Genomic DNA, 19,085 nt, shown 5'->3' with positions numbered 1-19,085 from the left:
CTCCTTGCTCTTTGACTTTGCACAGGTCCAGACCACACCCAACTTGTGTGTTGCAAATTCACACACTTTCTAGTCTTCAGCAAAAATATATTTGGGTTTTTATTAACCCTTTCTTTTTCAGTCTTACTGAGCACATTTGCTTTACCGCAACTAACAAAAAAAACTCAGTCCATGAAAACATTTTACTTCTTTGCAGAGCAGAACATTTGTTTTAACTGCTGCTGAAAAGTTTTGCAAAACACATTTACTCCGTTATTCCAACACAGAAATATCCACTTTACACTGTTTGCTGCATACATGAAGATTTCAGAGACATTAAACTTTATCACTCTGTTAAATCCTGCTATGAAAAGAGGATTTATACTTACGATAAATCGAATTCCATCTGGGGGACACTGCTAACCATGGGGTTGAGTAGGGTAGGGAGGAGTCTGGCACCTAAATAGTTAATTATTTTAGCTGCTGACAGGCCATCCCCCTGCCAACTCCCAACGGAACTCAGTTTGATTAAAAAAGCCCCAAGAAGATAGGCCAATCAACCAAGATACACAGAAGAAAGCAGAAGGAAGGGAACGCAGTGTCCCCAAGATGGAATCAGAGAAACAGATTTATCGTAAGTATAAATCCTCTTTTCTCTTTCATCCATCTGGGGGACACTGCTAACCATGGAGACTTACTAAAGCAGCCCCTCTGAAGGGTGGGACCGCTCTGATAGCCCAGCACGTAGAGCACTACAGCCAAATGAGGCGTCCTCAGACGCAAAGACATTAAATTGTAAAATGTTGTGAAAGTATGGGCCGAGGACCAGGTGGCTGCTCTGCATAACTGATCCGCTGAGGCCCCATTCCGCGCCGCCCAAGATGCCCCAACCGAACGAGTAGAGTGGGCAACAATACGCTCCGGCACAGGATGGTTAGTACGGACATAAGCCTGCTTAATTGTCAGGGTAAGCCATGTAGCAATTGATTGCTTAGATGCTGGCCATCCCCGTCTAGAAAAATCAAATAAAACAAAGAGAATCTGTCTTACGAATCTTTGCAGTTCTCCCAACATAAATACGTAAAGCCCTAACCACATCCAAACATTTCCTTCTCCCTGTTCCAGAAGACTGAGGCTCCTCTCTGAACACCGGAACTACGATTTCCTGATTTACATGGACACCGGACACCAGACACCACCTTAGGAAGAAAGGATGGAATAGTCCTTAAAACTGCTCTATCCTCATGAAAAACCAGATAAGGTTCCCGACAAGATAAAGCCCCCAGCTCAGAGACCCTCTGAGCTGAGGCAATCGCCCTCAGGAAGACCACTTTCCAAGTTAAAAACCGCAACTCCACTGAATGTAACGGTTCGAATGGAGCCTCCTTCAGCATATTAAGGACCAAATTAAGGTCCCAAGGCACCATTGGATGAACATAAGGCGGCTGGATGTGAAGCACCCCCTGCAAGAAAGTCTTAACATCCGGTATCTCCGCCAAACATCTGTGAAACTACACCGACAGTGCCGACACCTGAACATTTAGAGTTCCCAAACGGAGACCTGCATCCAAGCCATCCTGTAGAAAAGCCAGAAACCTAGTCAGACAAAAAGACTTTGAATTGTAAGACTTCTTCTTACACCACCTTATATAAGCATGCCAGATGCAGTGATAAATCTTGGCCGACACTGGCTTCCTAGCTTTGAGGAGAGTGTCCACTACGCTCAAAGAGAACCCTCTCGATCTCCACAGACCGGATTCAAAAGCCATGTCATTAAATTCAGCCGGTCTAGACTCTGATGCAAGAATGGTCCCTGAGTCAGCAGATCTCTTCCAAGCGGCAACCGAACCCCCGGACTTACTGCCACAAGAAGAATCTCTGGATACCAGACTCTTCGTGGCCAAGCTGGAGCCACCAGAATGACTGGTCGATCTCCCTGCCTGACTCTTCGAAAGACCCTGGGAATAATTGATATGGGGGGGAAAACAGGTAACCCAACCTGAAGTCCCAAGGCATTGTCAACACATCCACTGCAAGTGGATCTCTTGTTCTTGCGCAAAACTCTGGAACCTTCCTGTTGACTCGTGACGCCATCAGATCTCGATCCGGAAGTGCCCATCTGTCTACCAGTGACTGGAACACTTCTGGGAGAATGGGCTCTTCATCCGGTAGAACCTCGTGCCGACTTAGATAGTCTGCCTGCCAGTTCTGTATTCCTGGGATGAAAATCGCTGACAGTGCGGGCACGTATCTTTCGGCCCACGCAAAAATCTGAAACGTCACCTTCATCGCTCTTACACTGCTGGTGCCCCCGTCTGCTTATGTACGACACTGCCGTGGCATTGTCGGATTGGATGCAGACCGGCCTTCCTTACAAAACACTCTGAGCCCTCTGCACTGCTTTTAAGATGGCCATCAGTTCCATCATATTTATGGGGAAAAAAAAATAAATAAAAAAATCGACTCCTGCTCTGACCACAACCCTTGCATCCTCAGGTGAAGGACCACTGCCCCCCAACCCCTCAGACTGGCGTCCGTGGATACTAAGATCCAGGACCATGGAGCAAAAGACCTGCCCTCTCTCAGATTGTCCCCCACCAACCACCATCTGAGGGATTCTCTCGCCTCTGGTGACAATCTCATCCACTGAGGATCCAACCTGAGGTAGGACCCTGACCACTTCCTGGGTATGTCTCATTGGAAACATCTGGAGTGAATCCTTCCGTACGGAAGAGTCTCGAAAGATGCCACCATCTTTCCTAACAGTTTCAGACACAGAAGCACTGACGGCCTCCTGTGCGACCGAACCCTGTCTGTCAACTCCTGTAAGGACCTTACCTTGCCCTCCGGAAGAAAAACCCTGTTGTCTGTCGTGTCCATTATCAATCCCAAAAATGACATCCTTTGGCAAGGTATCATTTGAGACTTTGTTCCATTCAGGAGCCAACCATGCCGTTCCAGCACCCTCACCGTAAGCTGGAGATGTTGTTCCAACAACTGTGCTGTTGACGCCTTGATTAGTAAATCGTCCAAATAAGGTACAATCTGCACCCCTTTGGATGAAGGAGTGCCGCCATTATCGCCATAATCTTTGTAAACACCCTTGGGGCTGTTGCAAGCCCGAACGGAAGAGCCCTGAACTGATAGTGAGCTGAACCCACCGTAAATCTGAGAAGCGGCTGATGCCCCTCCCAGATTGAACATGAAGGTTACGCATCCTTGATGTCTATTGATGCCATGAACTGACCTGCCTCCAGACCGTTTATGACTGATCTTAGGGATTCCATTCGAAAGGAAAACTACCCTCAGGTAACAATTTAGTTGCTTGAGATTCAGCACTGGCCTGAATGAACCATCCGGCTTTTGGACCAGGAAGAGGTTTGAGTAAAACCCTTTCCTTCTCTGGTACAGCGGAACCTCTACAATGACTTCCTGCGAAAGAAGCAAATCGACAGATGTGAGCATTGCCTGTCTTTTCCGAGGACAGCGGGTTAAGCTGGTTACAAAAAACCCTGTGAGGAGCTGGCCCTACCAAGTCTATCATGTAACCTCTTCCCATGATTCCCTGAATCCATCTGTCCGCTGAGGACTCGGCCATTGCTGACTGAACAGAAGCAACCGTCCCCCCACTCCTCCCTCTGCTACCGGAGGAGGATGGTAGTCATGCTGCCGGCTTATCCGGAAGCTTGGCGGAAGAGGACCTACCTGCTTCGGAGGAAAAGGATGACCTTCCCCTAGACGACTGTCTCCTACCTCCAGAAGCACATGACCAGACTGTCTGGCCTCTGCCAGACACGACCCCACGAAAAGGCTGTCTAAAAGAACTAAACCTTGGAGTCCTAGGTCTAGGAGTATTAACAGGTAAGGATGTACTCTTTCCCCCCCCGAGGTCTGTGAGATCCAGGAGTCCAACTCTGGACCAAATAGAACTCCACTAGCATACGGAATGGATTCTAATGATCTTAGACTCCACATCCGCATCCCAGGACCTCAACCATAATGTTTTTCTAGCTGCTACCACTGTAGCTGAAATAGAAGATGATATGGATGCCGAATTCTGGGCCGCCTCATACACATAACCTGCAGCCTCCTTTAGGTGCATAGCTAAAGGGAGCAACTCCGAATCCTGTAATGCGGATGCTAACTGCCCAGCCCATGCTTCCATAGCCTTTGCCACCCAGGCCGAAGAAAACACCGGTCTGATGTTTGTACCAGCAGCCGTAAAGACAGATTTCAGAAAAGTTTCCAACTTACGATCAGTCGGATCTTGTAAAGAAGCCGTTCATGGTACCGGCAGTGTTGTCTGGCGAACCAACCTCGCCACAGGCGTATCTACTCTCGCCACCTGTTCCCATCGGGTCATATCCTCCTCTTGTAGCGGATATAACGACCCAAACTTTCTAGGCACAGTGAACCTCTTATCCGGATGCTTTCAAGAGGTCTCTGCGATCTCTCTCAGCTCTGCAGAGAGAGGAAACCGGACCGCCTGTTTAGAAACCTTCTTAAAAAGAGACCGGTCCAAAGACCTCGTCTCTTCAACTTCAACAAATCCCAAGGTCTGACTTACTGCTTTTACCAGATCGTCCATACCTTGGTACCTAGAGCCTTCCTCTGACTCTATTAATGAAAGATCAGAATCCTCTAACAATTCACATTCCTCCTCAAAGGATCCCTCTGAATCAGACAGGTACAACAGCGGATTAGCTGATCTAGGTCGCTTATTTTTATGTAAATACCTAGGATTTTCCAGCAAATGGTTTAGCCCATGGTTGTCCAACCCGCGGCCCGCATGCGGCCCAGCATGCCTGTAAATGTGGCCCAGCAGGCGTTTTGGTTGTGGCAAGGGGGCTGCGCTGAAAAAAAAAATCCTGCAAAAAAAAAAAAAAAAAAAAAAAAAAAGAAAATACTTACCTTGCGGTCACGTCAGCTGGCGCTCCGGTTCCCTCCCTGGTCTCCTCCTCTGTGTGGCGCTCGCAGTGAATGTCGGGGGTGACGTCATCACACCTGTCATCCATTGCGTAGCGCAGCACAGAGGAGTCACCCGCGCGAACTATCAGCAGCAGTGAAAGATTATCCAGTATCTTATTGTTGTTACTCTGAATTTGGACTTTCTGCACCATGCAATTATGAACTAGCTGTGTTCTCTGTATGTATCTAATATAAATATTAAGAGATAATTGTATTTTTAATATTTTAAACCATTTTAAATGTGCAGTGCTGAGTAGGGTGAAAATATCACCCACTGTTACCCTCATCGGAGGCTGCTCCATGAGCCATTTTTCCCGCCACCCTATCTTTAAATCTCTGTAGATTTCTATTAGTCCTCCTGATGCTACCTATATCGGTGACCATTTCAAACTGGTCAATAAAAAATAATAATTCATGGGCGCAGAAAGAGAGAAAAAAAAGTTTTTGGCATTTAATTCCCGAAACCCCACTAAGGGGCAGATGCAGGTAAGTTAAATTGTAGCTGGTAATGGGACTACTGCTTTAATCATGATTCTGCAACAGGTTTCCTAACTCTTACTAACTTCATTTCCAAGTAAGTTTAATATGTTAACTATGTTTTCTATGTTTTTTTTGATGATCAGCTATCGTTAGTGTTAGTGTATTTTATGTGCGGCCCAAACCAACTCGTCGTCTTCCAATGTGGCCCAGGGAAGCTAAAAAGGTTGGACACCCCTGGTTTAGCCAGTCCAAACCCCTAGCCACTGCAGACCATCCAGCCTCCCCCGCTTGTGATGACTCCTGGTGTGCCAGAGAAGGAGATTGTCCCACACCAGGGGGCAATAAACTAATCATCTACCCCCTGAACTCACAGAGGCTAGCGTCCCAGAGGTAGAGGGTAGCCCCATAGCCACTACTGGAATCTTCGCTGGCTTAGATAAAAGCTTCACTAGGATATCAACCCCCTGTGTCAAAGCTGTCACCCACTCGGGAGGATCTGTCCCCTGAATGGAGTTGTCTTTAGGCTGTAACACCACAGGCGCCACAGCGCAACCAGCACAAAGCCCCCCTGAATCCAGATGTTCACCAGTCAATTTAGCATTACATTTGAATAGACAATATATTTGGCACGTGTTGGTTTACTTTTATCAGCCATCATAAGAGAAGAAAAAAATAAAAAAAGTCACGTACAAGACAGAATAGGCACAAACACACAAGATATTTTTCAGAAATACCATCTAATTATGCACAAGTCACAGCACAGTATTTCTGACCAAAAAAGGAGAGCTATAATCTCTTAAACATTAAGCTCTACCTAGTATATGTGCCCACAATACTTATACTTCTCTATCCAGCAAATATAGAGAGAATAAATAATACTTAGCAGGGAGACGTCTGTCAGCAGCTGCACTTCCTCTCTGAATGGCTGCTGTGTCCCTTCCTCCTTTGTATTTTGGCACCAGAAGGAATCTTCCACATGCTTCCTCAGCAGGGGGGGGGCTCTCTCCGTTTCCTGCGCAGTATATCAGCGATTTCCACTTCTCCACTAAGTGGAATCGCATGATATCTGCTAATCTGTCCCCTGAAAAGCGCTGTTACAGTGCAGCCATTTCCCCAAGTTCCTCCTCCTCTTTTCACTGAGGAGGGGACTTGGTACGCTCCACTCCTCCATACAATGGCCCCGGGGAACGTCAGGAATACCAGCGCTCTCTGCCTCTGGCAGCGCCGGACCCTGCTAGCAGTGTGAGAGCGGTCTGTGCAGACCGCTTATCACACTGTGAGAAGTCTCACCGCTCCATGTGAAAAACTGTCAGCGGGAGCCGCGGCTCCCCTGCTGACAGCTGTTTCTCTGTTCACGAGTCTGCACTGTATTACAGAGACACTCGTGTGCTAGTCAAGAGAAAAAAAACTCTACAAAGAAAAGAAAAATCCTAATTACAGTGAACCCTGTTCACTGTGCAGCTCTTCAACTTCAGCCCATACTCCTTGGGCACCTACATCAAACTGAGTTCCGTTGGGAGTTGGCAGGGGGATGGCCTGTCAGCAGCTAAAATAATTAACTATTTAGGTGCCAGACTCCTCCCTACCCTACTCAACCCCATGGTTAGCAGTGTCCCCCAGATGGATGAAAGAGAAATAATGTTTAGTCACTCACATCCAGGTGGCTCTTCGCTTTCTACTGCTGTGCACAAACAACGCAGTTTTTAGTTGCTGTTATCCACATAACATGCATAGACTTTTAAATGCAAAGTGTTTCACACTGTCTGTCACTATAAATTTTCCATGTACACGCAGTCCTGCTTCCTGTAGGTTTCTCAAGGCTGCTGATGCCGCTTTCAATAACTCATGCTCACATTCTCGATCATATTGTAACCAGGACAGGGACACAGGTGCCATCTCCTGTGGTAGATGGTAGTGTACAGCAGCAGAGAAGTCACACATGTCCAAGGTTTTGGACCAACTGGCCTCAGTTTTATTAAGCAGAAAAGAAAGAAAACTTCAAAACAAACACCTTGCCTGTTTGGCACTAATTAAACACACAGGAACTCCCTCTTTTCTGTGAAGGACCTTGTGTCCCACACACAAAAAACATAGAGCTAATTGGTCACCATTTTCCGCGTCTCTCAGGAGGCATCCAACCTCCTCCCCAGGTCTGAGAAAGAGACTGAGTAAATAAACATCATTTTAAAAACACACCTTACAGTTGCAACCATTAATCAGTCTGCTGACAGACTGGCAGAACAAGACCTGGTTAGGCTTTGTAAATGGAGCCCAGCCTTCCATTTACACCCCAGGGACCCTTTACGAGTTGTTCTTAAAACTGAAAATACTCTTTTGGAAACTTTTCCCAAACACCAGCAAACACCCTGGAGTTTAAAAGCCTGAGACATATGCATCAGCCATTTACCAATTTCCCAGTGCTTCTGTCACACAATATATGGCAAGAGGCCCGATTTTTTTATTGACACAAAAAGAAAATAAAAATGAAGCAGGCGCCAATATTCAATTTCAATATTATATATACTTGGTGCCTATCGCGTCTACAACTCCCATAAAAAAAGGCACTGTAGACTGTTCCTAAAAGCAAAGAATTAATAAATATGAGTGCTGACTATAGACATCATATAAAAATGATTTAATGTAAAAACATTACATCAATAACTCATATTGCTCAACAGAACTGTTTTCATATGAATACAGTTCTGTTGAGCGATTGATGTAATGTTTTTACATTAAATCATTTTTATATGATATTTATAGTCAGCGATCTAATATGTGTATTTATTCAGCACAGTGGCGTAGTGGTCAGCACTTCTGCCTTACAGCACTAGGGTCATGAGTTCAATTCCCGACCATGGCCTTATCTGTGAGGAGTTTGTATGTTCTCCCCGTGTTTGCGTGGGTTTCCTCCGGGTGCTCCGGTCCCCCCCCCCCCCCCCACACTCCAAAAACATACTAGTAGGTTAATTGCCTGCTAACAAATTGACCGTAGTCTGTGTGTCTGTGTGTGTTAGGGAATTTAGACTGTAAGCCCCAATGAGGCAGGGACTGATGTGAGCGAGTTCTCTGTACAGCGCTGCGGAATTAGTGGCGCTATATAAATAAATGGTGATGATGATTGTTGTTTGGCAATAAGAAAATTATCTCTTGCCAGAAATTAGCAATAAAATCTCAGCTGTCATGGTAGCACTGCCCAGTGGGTTAGAACCATCTTACCACATTGCCAGGTCAATCTCACAGGATGACCATTTCATGCATGCGCAGTGTAACTAAGATTCACTTAGTGAGCAAATGAAATAGTTAAAAAGAAAAAGAAATAGAGGGGAAAAAAAAAAAAAATTAAAAAATTCCTACCAAGAGTGACTCCTTGATGTATAGGACAAGGCACTATCGCCAGGAAAAAACAGCCATAAATAAAGCTGTTAAAGTCTGTTTGTTGACCAGATACTTTTGGCCTTTGTTCCTAGTTTGGTGGTACAAATAAGAGCAGTAAAAAGCTCTCTGAATTTAGGAAACAGATGAACAGCCCAGTACTTTCGATGCTACTCTTTCGTTAATACACTTGGCTTCTTTTGCACAAGCAAGTGGCATATCATTAAGAACTAGAGTATCAGAAAGCAGCAACATAGTTTTTATGGCCTTAACCATATTCAGATTACATAATTTACAATTTGATGATATTGCAGTTCTTAAAGATTCATTGGGGTGGAGAAAACATTGAAAAGGTCCTGTTAGGTCACAGGTGTCATTTGCCATTTCTCAACAGCAGTAATTTCAAAATCTCTTAAATCAGGTGTCAGAATGTAAGAAATAATTGGATTGTCAGAATTTGAATATGAAGCTGCAGTAGGTGTGGTGAGGTTGGCTACTTGAGCTGAGGTTATAACTTTTGCCAGGTATCATGTGTTACTTGAAGGTCAAGTGTTTTTTTTTTTATGAAGCATCTTGATGAAATGACCAGCAGGGCCAAAGGCGGAAAAGGAACTCTTCTTTCTCAAGGTCAAAGTCATGCATACTGTTTGTGTGCAAAGAAAATTCTAGAGGGAGATATCTACATAATGAACCCAGGTATTATTGCCCGCAAAAAGGTATAGAATCCAATGGGTGTTGAACCCAATCTTGGAATGGTCTTAACATGGCCCGTCCTTCAGACGGGGTAGATGTCCATAACTCTAGAGCTCTCACTGACCTCTTAAAATTACATAATTTATACAACTCTTGGGAGGGTCACAGAACCTTTCACAAGGAATATTTATTCTCCTCTGTCCACTCCTCTTATTCTAGAATTCCCATGATCCTATTCAGCCACAATCTGACCCTCAAGATATTGGCCCCCCAAAGTCTTTCCAATCACTTGGTCGGACCATGCCCCTATTGCTGTGAATCTTTCAGATTTGGCCACTCGCCCATCCCCCCTTATCCTGGAGGCTTAATAAGTCTCCTTCATAGCCCAGAGACCACTTTCAAAGTCAGAGCATTGCTCACCGATAACTTCACCATTAATGACACCCCTGACATAGCTCTAGAACTCTGTGGGATGCCCACAAAGCAGTGATTAGATGTAATTTAATAGAGATGGATTCCAGGGCAAAGAAGGCACAGCTGCTTAAAACAACAAAGCTTTCTAAACAACTTGACCCGCACAAATAAAGCAAAAGATGTCATGTGATTTGGTTCAATGTATTTATTTTATATTTAGTGATTTTTTTAAAAAAAAAATTATATGCACCTTTTGAGGTTTTAGATCATCATATTATAGTTGATATTTTGCATATGAAATTATGACATTTTATTGGATTTATGGGACAGTGCCAATCTAGTGCTAGACTATAAATAAAGGACAGGATACACCAGGTTACATATCGCCTTGAGAAAGGCCTAATGGTGGCTGATTGCTTTCCCTTAAGGACACTGGACTTTAGCCATCACCAGCTTCATGTATAGCATTCCTGGGGCCCTATAAGGATATTGCTGAAAAACGTTTTCAACTCATGTTTCTGGAAGGCAGATAGACTCTATTGTCTTCATTAGAAAGTGTGTTACCTGTCTATGTTTTACCCCCTTTGAGAAAAGGAATACGTTTACTAATAAAAGCGAGATAATGCACTATGTGCCCTTTATTTTTTAATTTACCTTTCTTTCATCCCTCTACCCCAATATTCTGTTTGTGTGATATTACTGTTTATTCAAAAAGGTTTTTATATTTCTAACAAAATATAGAACTTGTATGTACTGCCATTTTAATTTTCTATACGGTTTGTTTTTATTACATGTGTCCTTTCAGAATAAAGAGTTTAATCATTTACCACATTCCTATGTCCTCCAATCAACACTTTCTCAGATTTTATCTAGGAAAAGTTTTGCGTTATGAATGCACTTGCCTTCCCATTGGGCTGTCCTCTTCACAAACAGGTTTTTCCAAAAGGTGTTGGCGGGTCTCATTGCCATTCTCAAAACAAAAGATGTAGCAAACATTTTACAGCAAAGGACTTAACTCTAGTTTTTAAGGCCATGTCTAACAGTCTGGATACAGTCTGGATGTCAAATTGGCATCTTTTATACCCATGATATCTGAGGCAGGTCAGTGAATAAGCAGACTTGTAGTGTCAGCACTCCCCGTTTTCTTTTAATACAATGTAGCCTTAAATTTCCAAACAAAGGCCATCTAAACAGATCCTCTAAATCAGGGTTGTCCAACCCGCGGCCCAGCACGCCTGTAAATGTGGCCCAGAAGGAGTTTTGGTTGTGGCAAGGGGGCAGCACTGTTAGTGGAAAAAAAAAATCCTGCAAAAAAAAAAAAAAAGAAGAAAATAAAATACTTACCTTGCGGTCACGCGGTCACGTCAGCTGGTACTCCGGCTCCCTCCTTTGTCTCTTGCTCTGTGCGTTGCTCGCAGCGAATGTCGGGCATGATGTCATCACACCCAACATCCATTGCGGAGCGCAGCACAGAGGAGTCACTCGCGCGAGAAGAACAATCAGCAGCACAGAATTGGAGAAAAGAAGAGAAGAGGACAGGAGAACAAGCCGATTAAAAAGTAAGTTAAGGGAGATTTTTTTTTATTATTTCAAGGGACGCTGACCAGTGAATAAAAGTCACCTGGTCCTGGAGCATCATGGACCTTATCTCCCTGCTACATACTTCTACTTGTATTACTAATGGGGCATTATATATTATTCTCTTTGGCCCATTATAAGTTGTTATCCCTTAACTAACATAGTGGTGTAATTAGCAAAACAGGTCACAATTTGGGGTCACAGTGATGTATATGTCAGGTACCACAGGCCTGGTCAGGGCACCCTGATATACAATGCCTGGCTTAAATGCACTTGATATTGCATCAAAATAATACAAAAAGTGATTATAGTAATAACTAGAGAGGATTTTTTGAACAGGGCGATTGAAAGGTAAGTATAGGGAGATTTGAAAAAAAAAAGTGAATATATATATATATATATATATATATATATATATATATATATATATATATATATATATATATATATATATAGATATTAACTATGTTTTCTATGTTTTTTTTGGATGATCAGCTATCGTTATTGTTAGTGTATCTTATGTGCGGCCCAAACCAACTCGTCGTCTTCCAATGTGGCCCAGGGAAGCTAAAAGGTTGGACACCCCTGATCTAAATAATAGTACGGCATTTTTATCATCTCTAAACCTCAGATGAAACAAAAAAAAGTCAAGTATACTCAAGTATGTTTGTGTACACTGACACTTTCAAGGCTTCTTGTCCCTTACAATCACATCACACTTCAGGGTAAAATACTTTCTGCAGCGCTAGAGGCACATTCATGGACAGAAATGGCAATATTTTAAGTCCCGCATGTCCACTGAAGTAATCTGCGATGCTGCAGTATCATCATCAGCCCATATCTTAATTAAGTTACATGTAATCTCTTCTAAAAATAATAATTTCTGAAAAGTGGTGAAAAAAAAAAAAAAAAAAAAAAAGTCTTTAGTCTGTGTCCCCAGAGATAAATAGTGGATTCCATTTTTAAATCTTTTCTGTCTCACCCTGAATTTGGTATGACAATACACATCCCATAATGTATGCTGACATTTCATTAATAGAAAAACGAATAAGGATTTCCAAGTTTATGCACATTTTATTTTCTTTGCCATCTATTTCCAACATTCCCGCCTAGCTGGGGAGTCTTGTGGGTATTATGACAACCTATGATTGTAAATAATTCTAATTTGTGGAGGGGGACTTTATTAATCATCTAGACCAGGAAGGAAGAGCTAATTTCTTAAATTATGCTTCCATCAGATTGTCATGAATATGTAAGATGTAGATGTAAGCCCCTATACCTAGGAGGTTAGTGCATTTGATTTTCCCTTGAAGCTGGGATGCAGGCTTAAATATTTTGATAAAAATATGAACCAATACCCCAAGTTTTCATTTTGCTAGATAGTGAGGATAGGCACTGACAGCAACTGTCCTTTTCTTTTGCATACATATAGGGCATTTATATTGCCAAGCAGCTGGTAGCATGTATAATATGGTATTAAAAGAGAGCGGGTCTATTTATTGTCTGATTTTGCTTCAAAATATTGTCTTTTGTTGTCTTGGCACCTATCAGGCCTATATAATGTTTTTCTGGATGTGGCTCACAAGCCAGTCCTTACTAGATGTAAGCACCTATACCTGGGAGGTCAACTGTCTTTTTGGCGAGTGTTATTGCAAGCTATGATGGTAAATAATTCTAATTTGGGAAGGAGGGCTTTATTTATCTCCTAGAGAAGAAAGAAGGAGCTAATCTTCTAAAGTATGCTTACATTAAATTGTCATCAAAAGAAAATACCCGTAAAAACAGAATTCATTTTCCCCCATTTTATTTCATGGAAGAGGGTGCATCAACTCACATTTACACATGTGAAAGTGATAAACAGATACTTACAGTCATGACCAAAAGTTTTGAGAATGACACAAATATTATTTTTCACAAAGCCTGTTGTCTCAGTTTTTATGATGGCAATTTGCATATACTCCAGAATGTTATGAAGAGTGATAAGATGAATTGCAATGAATTTCAAAGTCCCTCTTTGCCATGACAATGAACTTTATCCCAAAAACATTTCCACCGCATTTCAGCCCTGCCACAGAAGGACTAGCGGACATCAGGTCAGTGATTCTCTCGTTAATACAGGTGAGAGTGTTGATGAGGACAAGGCTGGAGATCACTCTGTCATGCTGATTGAGTTAGAATAATAGACTGGAAGCTTAAAAAGCAGGGTGGTGCTTGAAGTCCTTGTTCTTACTCTGTTAACCATGGTTACATGCAAGGAAACACGTGCAGTCATCATTGCTTTGCACCAAAAGGGCTTCACAGGCAAGGATAGTGCTGCTAGTAAGCACCTATATCAACCATTTATCGGATCATCAAGAACTTTAAGAAGAGAGGTTCAATAGTTGTGAAGGCTTTAGGGCGCCCAAGAACGTCCAGCAAGCACCAAGACCATCTCCTAAAGTTTATTCAGCTACGGGATCGGAACATCACCAGTGTAGAGCTTGCTCAGTAATGACAGCAGGCAGGTTTGAGCGCATCTGCACACACAGTGAGGCGAAGACTTTTGGAGGATGGCCTGGTGTCAAGAAGGCCAGCAAAAAATTCACTTCTCTCCAGGAAAAACATCAGGAACAGAGTGATATTCTGCAAAAGTTACAGGGTGTCACACGGCAGACCTTCGGTTTCTACAACCGTGGTCCGACACACTTACCTGCTTCCCGCTGACCCTCGCGTTCCGGCCGTCGGTGTCCTGTTCTCTGGTCTGCGCATGCAGACACGATCCTCTATGTCCTCTGCATGCTTCCTATTGGACAACCAATCTCGGCTCCAAACTTTAAAAAGGGACTTCCCCCTGCAGCTCAGTGCCTGTTGATCGTGTTACCTGCCTGGTATCAGACGTGGCTCCATTTCCTCCTGTGCGTTCTATTGATCTTCAGAGCTCACGCACCACCACTCCGCTGTATACAAGAGCTTACGCTCCATCGCACTCCGCTGTACCGCTGTCTACAAGAGCTCACGCTCCACCACTCCGCTGTACTGCTTGTCTACAGAGCTTACATTCGACCACTCCGCTGTACTGCTTGTCTACAGAGCTTACGCTCCACCATGCTGCTGTACCGCTTGTCTACAGAGCTCACACTCCACATTTCCAAATTGGCTACAGAGCCTGTACTCCATCTCTCCTGCCGTTACCTGCTATCTGCTAAGTTCCTTCCTTCACACTTCCCTGTAAGATCTAGCCTGATACTCCTAGTAGGGGCCGCGACCTGCAGGCGGACGCAGTTAAAACCAAACCGCCTTGCGGCAGTCCCTGGTGAACACCGTCTGTTCGTTAGACTCCGCGCCTTGCTAGCAGTAGTGCTAAATTGGGCAGATCAAGAATCCTATCCTCAGAACCGTGACACAGGGATTCGACTGCCAAGGACTGGGGTAAAGTCATTTCCTATGATGAATCCCCTTTCAGATTGTTTGGGGCATCTGGAAAAATGCTTGTCCGGAGAAGAAAAGGTGAACGCCATCATCAGTCCTGTGTCATTCTAACAGTAAAGCATCCTGAGACCATTCATGTGTGGGGTTGCTTCTCAGCTAAGGGAGTGGGCTCACTCATAATTTTGAAGAACACAGCCATGAATACAGAATGGTACCCAAACATCCTCCAAGAACAACGCCTCTCAATCATCTAAGAACAGTTTGGTGATGAACAATGCCTTTTCCAGCATGATGGAGCACCTTGCCATAAGGCAAAAGTGATAACCAAGTGGCTCGGGGATCAAAACATCGAAATTTTGGGTTCATGGCCAGGAAACTTGCCAGGCCTTAATCCCATTGAGAACATGTGGTCAATCCTCAAGAGGCAGGTGGACAAACAAAAACCCGCAAATTCTGACAAACTCCAAGCATTGATTAGGTGATTAGGCAAGAATGGGCGGCCAGCAGTCAAAACGTGGCCAAGAAGTTGACCGACAGCATGCCAGGGCGAATCGCAGAGGTCTTCAAAAAGAAGGGTCAACACTGCAAATATTGACATTTACATTAAGTTTATGCAAAGAGTCAATAAAAGCCTTTAACAAAGCTTGTAAATTTTACTTCAGTATACCATAGCAACATGACAAAAAAAAAAAAAAGTCTAAAAACAATGAAGCAGCAAACTATGTGAAAACCAAAACTTGTGTTAGTCTTAAAACTTTTGGCCATGACTGTATACTGACCTAATCGGTTTTGCAATCTCAGACACACCTAAATGATAACTGCAATGAGCTTACTCACAGTGGGTGGTGGTGTTCTACTCCACAGATGCTGAAAGCAAACATTGTTGCCAAAAGTCTGGTCTTTGGCTAGGTTAGTCAATGACTAATCATGTGTGGAGGACTTTCACGAAAATATGGTAGCACTCAGCAGCAAGCATTGAACAACTTTACAATTAACTAGAGCCATTCTGATATTTAAGGAAAGGCAAGTCATTAAAGTTTACCCTTCTCTACAATGTATAATTTTTTTGTGTTTAGTTCCACCAATTCCCCCCCCACCCCTCTCTGTTATAAATATCAGTCAAGTGTAGCAATTGAGTGGGAGTTCCAGGGAACGTACTCCCCCTGGTACCTAAGAAACAGCTGGATCGCCAGGTTTCAAAGCATAGGACTTGCAGCGCTGGAGCACTTGTGGCATCCTAAACAGTCAAACTAGAACAGGAAATGTGCAATGGATGTACCGCCTAGCTGGATGGCCAAATTTCTTGTCCAATCATGTGCTATATTTATGACATAGGTCCCATACCGGAAAATATGATTGCCTTGCAGAATGCAATCTCCAGCAATAAAACACTGCTATTCATCCAATCAAACAGCATAATCCAGCACCTGGCATTCACACAAAAAATCTCCACAAAAATGGTTCACCGAGAGTTAAGCTGTCTGAAGTGATTTACTGGAAGCTGGCCTTAACAGTGTCCTTAGAAACAATGAGTCATTTTGTGGAATTCAAGAGAATGGAGAGCCTTGTTTAAATATCCCCAACCAACAGCAAGTGGCTATCAACCAGCAAAAAAAAGTATATAATACAGTCAGAGTGGGACATTGATTTCAAGGACCCTAATAGGTTGATCATAAACTCTGTACACCAATGCTTCTGTAAAAGATCAGTTCTCCTACGTCATAATAATGCTACTTCTGCGTCACTTGGAACTAAAACTTGCCAGACTTGTCTTGCAGACTCTAGGCAGTTCAATATGCAAAGCAACCAGAATATGCTCTTCAATAAAGTGTCAAAACAGGTTATATAGAATGTCAAAGTATTTTGATTTTTTTTTACATCAGCATTTAATTAATAAGTAATGTATGCACTATATATTGTGTATTTGCATGCTGCATACAATACAGTTTATTTATATGTCCACCCACAATATCAATAATAAAAAATAAAACCTCTAAAAGGTTTAATCACATGGGATGAAAGTTTAAAACTTCTCTCTCCCTCCTTGAAACCAGTTTTCCACTAAGCACTGACATGCTACCCTAATAAAAGTGTAAGATTTAAATACCTTGCTGTGACTGACGTCATAATGTTTATTTTAAAACGTTTTTGCTAATCAGTGGGCTGCACCATGCTCCTCACCCCCTGTGCCTGTAGGAATCTGGCTATACCCACATCACACATTTCAATAACAATGGAGGCTGCTGGGCTTTGTACGATGCCGACATTGAATGAGAAGTGTTTAGACGTTACAGAGGACATCACTTACCAGCCTGATCAAACACTGGCTCTCTCTCTATTCATGAATCTTTCTCCTCCGAGGGGGAGCGCTTCCAGGGCATTGCTTCAGATTCCAGAAATAGCCTTGCAGACATCTAGCCCACGCCCTCCACTGGCTCACATTCTAGCAGCTATTGCTCCATTCACTGATGTACTTTCTTGCGCCAAACACTTCATGTCCTTTAGGTGAGCTCTGGTTGCTTTTCACTCATTGCAGTAATGTGATTAGGCAGCGTGGAAAACACGGACTGACTTAAACAGTATTTGTAGGTAGACAGTAGGAATCCAGGGGATTTTCATCACAATGACGTCATGCGGCATGTTAAAGTACACTTGTATAAGGAGGGGTATACTTATGCGCCTTGGGTGCTAAAGGGTTAAAAGGTTAAACCAATTTAAAGCTTATAGACAACACAGTGTGTATTGAGGAGAGAGTTTGTGTTATAGGTTTAATCTGCCTAAGGTTGTACACATACTGGCGCAAGCATTATGCGTTTTAAGATGTATTTATGATGCAAGTTAAGTGCGTGTAAATGTCTGTGAAAAATTATTGTACCAAATGAGGTTGTTCATTTGTATTTTTAACTTACTTTTTTTGTTTTTAAATTCTTGTTCTATTGCCGTGTGGTAATGCAGTTGAAAACTTACATTCATTTCAATAAAATGTAGTTATGCTGGGGACACACCTATGCAATTATCTTGCAGATCACAGGATTCACAACCGTTTGGTCAGACATTGCAAGAGTGTGTACGCTCCCACGATCATATTTTATCGTACCAAAACACATTGCTTCTGTTGAATTGGTTTTAAAAACCTCCAAAAAAAATCAATCAGCGATGCAATCATGTCTTTTCAGCAGAAGGTTTTGGGGCCTATTTATCAAAGCTCTCCCCCTGTAATTTAGAGGTAAATACCTGAAAACTGTTGTTTTTGGGGATTAACCACTAAATTACTATGTATTATTCTAGCATCGCAGCAGATATCTCAGATATCTTCTGCTTTGCATTTCTCATCGTTTTACTGAGCACTCCCCATAACAGTGTATGGGAAGTGCTCAGTAACGCACTTGCGCTGTACCAATGACGAAAGTACGTTTTCAGTCATGTTAATGTACACTATCTGAAGCTGAAGTACATTAACATGATTGAAAACTTTCACTGAAAACAGCTCTGCTCTTCACACAGCGCATGTGTGGAGGGATCACATGATCCCTCCATCCCTCCATGTCACATACCTCAGGTTCCTTCAGTCAGGGATCTCTGTGCACATGCCCGAGTTTATTGGTCGGCGCATGGACACAGGAATTGAAAGAGGGGTGAGCAGCATCGCACAGGGAGGAAAAGAGAAGACTCCAGTGAAAGGTAAGTGATACTCTTCATAGGAACAGCCGTGTTTCGGAACACTGTTCCTGTTATTTGATTTTTTGATACATATGAGAAACTTTTCAATCCGCATCTATGCGATGAGGATTGAAAAGTTTCTACTGAAAAAACGAAGGGTCATAAATAGACCCCTATGAGAGATGAAGATCACAGATCTGAAGGTAATTTGTGTAGGTGTGTACGCATGAATCGGCACTGTCCATCTTTGGTGAAATCGTTAGAGACATTGTATCTGAAGTATGGTATAGATGTGCAGCCAGCTTTAGAAGCATTTCCACATGTGTTTGGCTGAACTAGATAACATCTTCCTGTTTTATTATAGGTGCATGTTTAAAACAATGCAGGTTGAACACACATGTAAAAGCATATCGATGCACATTGATTGCAAAAATAAGCAAAATGCAGTTTATATGCATTTTTACTTGTGTTTTAGCTTGCGTTTTAAAAACCAATTGCAAACACCAATGATTCCAAGGTCTTATTTTGCTGAC

At 42.9% G+C, this 19,085-nt stretch overlaps 1 protein-coding gene across 1 annotated transcript in view; it reads right to left on the bottom strand.

Moving 5' to 3' along the window:
• The window catches only part of TMEM117 (transmembrane protein 117), a 299,423-nt gene extending 281,760 nt beyond the window's left edge, over positions 1-17,663 (bottom strand). Inside the window, exon 1 of the mRNA XM_075209075.1 lies at positions 17,201-17,663. The gene's annotated coding sequence lies outside the window, so the exon portion shown is untranslated. The remainder of the gene's footprint in view (positions 1-17,200) is intronic.
• Positions 17,664-19,085: the final 1,422 nt, after the last annotated feature.

The sequence above is a fragment of the Mixophyes fleayi genome, chromosome 4 (genome assembly GCF_038048845.1).
Source record: "Mixophyes fleayi isolate aMixFle1 chromosome 4, aMixFle1.hap1, whole genome shotgun sequence".
In the NCBI taxonomy this organism is placed as follows: Eukaryota; Metazoa; Chordata; class Amphibia; order Anura; family Limnodynastidae; genus Mixophyes; species Mixophyes fleayi.
This window is presented reverse-complemented; position numbering and strand designations above follow the sequence as displayed.